Source organism: Aegilops tauschii, chromosome 6, assembly GCF_002575655.3.
Source record: "Aegilops tauschii subsp. strangulata cultivar AL8/78 chromosome 6, Aet v6.0, whole genome shotgun sequence".
In the NCBI taxonomy this organism is placed as follows: domain Eukaryota; kingdom Viridiplantae; phylum Streptophyta; class Magnoliopsida; order Poales; family Poaceae; genus Aegilops; species Aegilops tauschii.
This window is the reverse complement of record NC_053040.3, coordinates 41,029,890-41,036,449: the sequence shown is the minus strand read 5'-3', so window position 1 is coordinate 41,036,449 and position 6,560 is coordinate 41,029,890. Positions and strand designations below refer to the sequence as shown.

Below are 6,560 nucleotides of genomic sequence, written 5' to 3'. Positions count from 1 at the left end.
CCCGTTCCCTTCACTATCTCTAGTCGCCGCCGATGCCGCCGATCCCCCACTCTCCTCGTCTCTCCCCTCGAACCCTCTCATTCCCCTCGCGTTGTCTCACAGACACACAACACACAGAGGAGCGAGCGCCACTCCGACCGGAGAGTGCTGCCACGCCGGTGACGAACCCTTCTACGCCGCCTCCTCATTCCTTCCCGTGCCCTTGTCCTCTCCCTCACGCCTCCTCTGCATTTGCGCGCCGGGCAAGCGCAAGGCCGCTGTTGGCCCGGGCCGCTGCGGCCAAAAATAGTACTCCCTTCATCCCGAAATATCTGTCGCTAGTGGTAAATTTACAAACAAATAAAAACCTGGAATTACCCTAAAAAAACCTGGAAGTTTTTGGGACACAACACAACTGGCAGTCCAGAGAATCATCAGTTCTCGTCGTCGCATCGCCCACTCAACTCGCATCCACCATTCCGCCCGCACCCCCCGAATTTCTCCGCCGTCCCAGTGCCGGCGCGACGCCGCATGCCCCGGCAGAGCGAGCGCTACTGCCGTCGCATATGCCCGTCGAGCGCCGCTTCCGCCTACGCATTCGCCCGCCTCTGCCCCCGACGCATCTGCCTGGCTCCAAAAAAGCTCATTTTTTGGGTCCAAATTGGCTGATCTGGCGGCGGTGCTGGATCCGGTAGCGGCGAAGGCGGCTAGCGGGGAGGAGCATGTCCTCCATGGCGGGCGGAGAGTGCACTGACAGATAGATGGAGTAATTTCGCCTTAATCCGTGGTGCTTCCCTTTCTCGACTTAATCTGCGGTGGTTCCAAATCTTCCTAAGAGTAATTGATGCCCAACATTCTCCGTCTCATTTTCATTGCTGCTTCTCTGGCCGCAGCGTTCTGCGTCTCCTCGATGAGTAATCAATCCATGTTCAGAGTTAATTAGGAGTGCAGTATTTTCGCTAGTTCCTCATTGCTACAATTACTCCTGATTGTGACCCAGCTTCCAAGTTTCAGTCATTATTTCTGGAACTTTTCTGTAATTCGAGTACTATGATGATGTTTATCTTCTTAAGAACAAAGGAACAAGTGTGGGAGGATGATATCTCTGCTGTACTTCAATATTCTAGACTGTTGTTTAAGTTCTTGGAGTAAATTCAGTGTTTAAACATTTTATTCTTGCCACAGCAATAACTATGTGAGTGTACTGTAATCCAAGAGATTGTTCTTCATTCTTCTTGCAGGTAATAGATTGTTACTGTTACTGTTAAAGACGTGGCTCTCTCGGTGCTGCAGCTTCTTCCTCGCCGTGCAGGGACGGCGGCGACGAGCTTCTACCTCGACTACAACCACCTAGGTGAGTTCCTCCTCTTCTCTATGGTGCCACAGATAGCTAGCACTGGACTTGTGACATGGTTTAATTCATGTGTTGCTGCAATGATTTGTTCCTGTTAACTGCTAGAGTACTTGTTCATCATCATGATGTACTCCTATTTTCAGCAAATTGTTCTGTTTAAATGTACCAGTAGTAATCTTGCAAAATGTCAGGAGTAAATTACAGTACTCCTAATATCAGGAGTAAATTTACAGCAAATTGTTCCTAATTACTATGGTCATTTAATTTGGAGTTGCTACTGATTCTATCTGTTTATAGCTATTTGGAGTAGGAGATTATATACCCTGAGTAGTTGTGACCAAACATATAATTTCTGCAGCAAGTACAAATGTGCTAGAGTAATTCTTTCTATTGCTATGGACACATGGGCTATTTCTTTCTATTGGTATGTACAATATCTTATGTAGCCAAAGTTCGCTCTCTTCTCAAATCTGACCATGTAGTGTAGTGACCAGTAGTAGTAATGTGGTGATTATCCAGTAGTAACAGATGTCTGTAAATGTTCAGTTAAAGCATCTTATAGCTTTGGGAATGTGCTTATTCAGATCACACAATAAGGAAAAAAGAACACTACCATTAAGGAATGCTACAGAAATGGCAGTGATACTGAAGGATCTGCTTATTCGGATAAGAATTCCAATTCCAAAACAAAAACCCCTTTCAAAAAAGGGGAGTAGGATTAGGGCAAACAAAAAGGCAGGGAGGAGTACACCTTGCTCCTGATCCAGAACATTAAAGGGACTGATAATGACCAGGTGAGGTAGGATTTGGGAACGTGATGCCTTGATCGTTTTCTGACTGGATCCGGATGCCGGAGCACCGTTTGCTTTCCCTGTTCAGTGTTCATGCTCGCTCTATCATTGGGGTTTATGGCCGTATGTACAAAGACATCATTATTTTCTTCATTTCTTTCTGGCATCAGATTAGCAGAAGCATCTCCCACTCCCATGAATGTTGTTTCTTTTCTCTTCTTTTCCTTTTCTGCTTGATAACATGAGTACTACAGAAAAACAAGAGTATCTGCTTGTTTGTAGTGACTTTCATGCATTACATTAATGCATAGACATCTTAGGCAAAGAATGTTTAATTCAGCAGTGTAGCAGCATTAGCTTGCTCCGCTGTATGCCGTATGCTCCGCTGTATACCAGGAGTACATGTTTATGGTCTTGCTGCATTAGTCTAACTTGAGCTGGAATGGCAGGATATATATGCATGATCCAGGAATCAAAACATGACATTTGTTGATCATCTGGAATTAAAGTACCATACCCAAATAATCTGTTTCAATTTGAGCATTTGCTCCTTCAAATAATAATGTCAAAAGCACAGTAAAATGCACTTTCATCAGTATCACCTTAATTGTGACTTTCTTCAGGTTCTTGTTCTTTCAGCAGTATTCTTCAGATTCTTGCTCATGAGGTTCTTGTTCTGCAGGTTCTGTCGTACAAGGAGCTCAGATAGGCGCTGGCACAGGTAGAGAATTTGATAAAAAAACAGGGCCGCAGCAGCATTTCAGTTTGGGAAGGTTAGAATGCTGGAGTTGAAGCAGTTGTGGATTTCTTCAAGGCAAAAATAGAGCATTTCCACTTAGTGAGATGAAAAGGGTTAGTTTTCAGGTTTTGTTTCAGCATGCTTTTGATTGGTCACTCCCTCTTCGTATGTATTAGAAATTCTAAAAAGACTTCATGCGTGGGACAAATGTGTGCTCGTGCTTGTTCAAGAAACCAACCCTGTACATCCAGCATAGCAGGAGAGCCCGGCCAACCTTCAATGTGCGCATGATCTAGGGGCCCTTCCAATTTCATTGTTCCTCCTGTGATTAGGCCTACCTTTAATCCGGCTTTGCTTCCTTTAATTCTCCCTTCAATTTCATTGTTCCTCCTGTGATTATGCCTTCCTTTAATCCGGCTTTCCTTCCTTTAATCCTCCCTTCAATTTCATTGTTGCTCCTTTGATTATGCCTTCCTATCTGGCTTTCCTTCCTTTAACCCTTCCTTCCTTATTCTCAAGTCAGAGACTTTATTATTCCTTGCACGCTTCACTCCTTAATTCCCGAGACAGCTCCTTGACGCCGAGAAAACTAAAAAGCGTATATAAATTGGGAGGATTTAATGTAAGGGGGCAAGGTGGGACTATTCTGTACCAGAGTAATTTTCTAGCCTTGCCCAGGCCTTTAACCCTTTTGTTTTGTGGGCTGTGTGGTCGCTGGCTTAGTAGGGCTGGGCCTTTAAACTCGGTGATGGATAAACGAAACCAGATCGATCGGTGACGTACGTGCAGGCAACGAAACGTTTCTATAGCGAAGATAGTACCACCTCGGGTATATGTTTTAGATTCAAACTGAAAGCGTAAATTCACGGGAAGAAGCGTATTGTGAATCAAGCCGATGGAATCCGAGACGAACCTTGGAAACGAAAACACTCTTTTACGAGCCCAATCCCTCTTCCCTACCCTGATTTTAAGGTGGGACTACTAAGATCTCTCCTCTAATTTCTCTGTCCCCAATTCTACCATGGTGTCATGGTGACATCAACGGAGGATGGGACAGGCAAGATCTATGCAATTATTCCTTCTCTAGACGGGATGACGGAATATGCATGGGGGCAGCAGATCCTAGAGCATGCGCAAGCGGTGCACGTTGTGGGACGCCTAGACCGGATGGTCTTCAGGCCACTGGATTAGATCATGTCTGTTATGCGGACATGTCACATCTGTATGCTTGTACGTGTTGCGACTTTGTTAACCTAGAAGGGGGCTTTGGTTGATCCTTGTATTCATTTTGTCAGACTCTAGTGAATAATTAAGAAAGATGGCTGTGTGCACCATGCTGATGCAGAGGCCGGGGGTAATCCTCCTTTTCGAAAAGAACTTCTAACGTGAGGAAAGTGAGATCTTCTCACTAATCTCTCTTCCATTGTCTAAAAAAAACTAATATCTCTTCCAAATCTCTCCTCTTCTCTCTCTCCTTCCTGATTATAAGGGATGCATGGCTGGATGTGGTTGCTTAAGGGCATGTACAATGGGGATCCGGCTTGCCTGCTCCCTCCCCATGCTCCCATCCGTGCTCCCACTTCATCCTACGGCTGTCTTTTTTTCTTTTTCCTTTCTAATATAATCATTTCCCCTCTGATTTTAAGGGGGTGGAGCCACGCCTTATTTTGTTCCAATCAAATCAAACCACGTACGCGGAAGCACGGATGGGCGCAAGCACGTGGAGCAGGCAAGTCTCGTCCGTACAATGGTGCTATTTTAGGTGTGCCACGTAGGATAATTGCTGAGGTGGAGAAGAGATAATTCATAATAAAATGCTTGTCTTCTCTTATTTAAAAGATGATCTCTTAGCTCAATATGTGTCACCATGATTTTAAGAATTACAAGTTATCTTAGATAAGACTAAGGAATAACCCATTGTATACATGTTTTATTGTCGTCTCGGTTGTTTGGATACGTGGTTTATACAAAATCTGTTTCCACTAATCACGTTTTGGACTCTAACCACCTAAAACCATGTTTGGTTAGTCTAACAAATCCGTGGATAAGAAAAACTTAGTTTCCCGAAAACCCAAAAAACGAGTATTAGGAAAAACGACTAATGGACGTTTTTCTATAAACCAGCTTTGATCGCAGATCCTTTGTTTCAATCGGAGAGGGCTCTACCTTACATTACTCCATTATTATACGCCGGTGGGCAGCGTCCAGTGCATCTACCGCATGGTCAGCCGTGTGCATCTATCACGACAGAGTCAGCCGTTCCAGGTGCCGTGGCGGCTGCTCCCGGCGACGGTGGCGCACAGTAATGTACGACAACGTCAGCCGATTCCAGGTGTCAGTGTCATGGTTGCTGCTCGCTAGGTACAAGACGGCCAACAAGAACGTCGACAAGGTGGGGCAAATCCAGCACGCCGACGTCGTCGGCAAGCCCACGCTATTGCCATCAGCTGTCTGACAAGACCACCTTCGGCCATGGCGTCCTCCTCTCAACGGGGTCGTGAGCATGGGCGGGGGTTGACAACGGTGGCGGCGCCGTCGAAGACGTGGTTGTGGCTGCTGACGAATCCAGGCTGGTAGGACGTGAGGAACAGCAGGACCTCGTCAAGCCGGCCGGGGGCAGGACCTTCCGTCAAGGCCTCCATCTGCTCGACACTCACGACCACCACGACACAGCTCAGCGGCATGGCACGCCACTTGGGTACAAGAGGTTGACGCGCATGCCGTGGTGACCGAGCTCTCAGGCGGCCGCGTGCAACAGGCCAAGCAGCGCCCCGGAAATTGGCGGCCATGACGCGGGCGACCGTGCCTTGGTAAGTGTCAGTGATGGGGCCGTCGGGAGCAGCAGGAACTGTGCCATTGTTGGCGTGCTGGGCATGGTGCATTGGTGCCTCCCCTCCTGGACATCCTCACGTGTCGCGTGGTGCCTCCCCTCCTGGACATCCTCACCTCTCGTGTGAATTACTTGAGCACGTCCTCAAGGTTGAGGATGACCCGAAGCAGCATCGAAGCTAGATTCTAATATTAGGCCATCTAGAGAAGTCAGCCACGTCCAAACAAAGTATTCTATAAATCAGTTTTAACAAAATAACAACTTAAAACTGGTTTTCCTAAAAATGCTCATAAAACTTGTTTTGCTAAAACTTGTTCTAAATACTAGTTATCCAAACAACCAATTTACGTTGCAAGTTTTAAGATAAAACTATGGGCGATGCTAGGCGTAAATCGGATGATTTGTTACAAATTTAGGTCGCCCCCAGAGCCGTCCGATCTGACACCCCCAACCGCAGGATCGGACAACACCACGACCAAGTCATGGCAACAACTCCAAGGCAGCACCGACGGCGCCCGGGTGGCGCTCATTGCACCTCCGACAAACCGCCGCGGCGCTTCATTGCAACTCCGGCGATCCCCGCGGCGCTTCAATGCAGCGGACGTTGATGCCACTGGAGCTGCGATGCAGCGGCCGTGTCGTCGTCGGAGTTGCTATGCAGCGGCCCCAACACCACCGGAGCTGCTATGCAGCGGTCGTCGAGGCCACCGGAGCTGCAATGCAGCGGCCGCGACGCCGCCGGAGGTGCGATGCAGTGCTCGTTGATGCCGCTGGAGGTGCGATGCAGCGCCCGCGACGCCGCCGGAGCTGCAATGCAGCGGCCATGTCGTCGTCGGAGTTCCATTATAGCCGCGGCCGTGCTCCATT

General features: G+C 47.7%; 1 long non-coding RNA gene across 1 annotated transcript; it reads left to right on the top strand.

The window, feature by feature from the left end:
- Nucleotides 1-289: 289 nt before the first annotated feature.
- Nucleotides 290-3,107, top strand: LOC120966131 (uncharacterized). Its single transcript, XR_005759236.3, has 2 exons — nt 290-1,333; nt 2,807-3,107. It is a non-coding gene; the product is annotated as an uncharacterized lncRNA (long non-coding RNA).
- The last annotated feature ends 3,453 nt before the right edge of the window (nt 3,108-6,560 follow it).